We start from the raw sequence: 1,658 nt of genomic DNA on the forward strand, positions 1-1,658 counted from the left end.
ATCGATTAAAGTATTCAATTAATGATTTTTTTGAGTATCAGATTATCTAAATATGCTAAAAGTTTAAATTTCTTAATTTTACTGAGTGCTTATATATTAAGTTTTTAATTGATAAATGATAAATATTTTTACTTAATATTCATTTGTTATTTAAGATAGCCATTTTTTTAATTACAATCATTCTCATACATTAAATTATTTAAATTCTCAAACATTACATTTAAAATATTAACACTTTATTAAACATTTTTGTTTAATAAAATAATAATTTTGATGTAATATTATCAATTACGTCATTTTTATCTTATCATTATTATTTTTTAACACAAACATTTTTAAATTTGTAATCATTTTTTATACATATTTGCAAGCTTGCACACTTAAAGTGATTATTCGTCTTTCTTACCCCTTAAAGATCTAAAAATTGTTATCATGGAAACAGAATAATTAAATCTATCAGCTCTTTTTATGCATACTCTTAGACTCAGCTGATTAACTATAACTGGATATAGAGAAATTATGTGATGAATTAAGATTTTTAACATCAATATTTAATATAAAAAATAAATTAAAAAATAAATAATTATCCACTAGTAAAGAAAAACCAACATAAATTCCATACATAAATCTTAATCACAAAACTGGACATAATTAACTTGTATTATTATATAAAAAGATGGAACCTCATTTTGATTTTTTTTTAATAAAATGCATATTTTTCAACTTAAATATTAAATAACTCACCGGCTACATACATGATATGATAAAAAAAATAAAAGAATACCATGTGATACAAAAAGTAATTGGCATATCATATTGTATTTTTCCTTTATCGATACAAATGGCATTTTGACTAAAATTCTTAGAACAATTTAGAGCAATTTTGCTAAATTAATTTATTTTCAAATGTTTTCTTCTCAAATTTATTTTTTAAAATCACTGCAAAATTCTTTTCTTTTTTGAGAAACTCAATTTTAAAATCAATAAAAAGAATAAAGATTATCATTTTTACTCTAAGATTTAGCTCTAACTTGGAATTCTATCTTTTGTTAAGCAATTTTACCTCTTTTTTCTGTCATTCGTAATCAAATTTTCTTGGAAAAAATAATAAAAATATTTATATTATTTTTATAAAAAATATGGTGTAAAATATTTATAATTTTTTTTTATAAAACAACCAAAAAAATCAGGATATTCAAGTTACAGATAGAGAGGCCTAGGCTTGTGCACGTTCTTTCTCTTACTGGGCTGTTGTTTAAATGTCCCGATTCCAAATGCAATGGGCCGTCACTTGTGCAACGTGTGTGTATGATGAAATCAGGATATACGAAGGAATACTTGGCTCTGCTTATTCTAATCATCTCCAAGAACAGGACACAGGCAGTTGTGACAAGTTTTTAACTATTTGCAAAAAATTGAAGAATATAAAGAAAATCAGACAGATACAAAACAGGGCCTTCATCGGAAAAAAAGGAAATTACCCTTTTTCTAACAAAAATATAATCTTAATTTTCCCAAAAAGGATTATTCGCTCAGGTTATTGCACATTTTAAGGATGAGTTAATTTATCCACAATGCCAATGACATCACACACACACATATATATATATATATATATATATAGAGAGAGAGAGAGAAACAAATAGAAAGATCAACAA

This window comes from Ricinus communis, chromosome 6 (assembly GCF_019578655.1).
Source record: "Ricinus communis isolate WT05 ecotype wild-type chromosome 6, ASM1957865v1, whole genome shotgun sequence".
Lineage (NCBI taxonomy): Eukaryota > Viridiplantae > Streptophyta > Magnoliopsida > Malpighiales > Euphorbiaceae > Ricinus > Ricinus communis.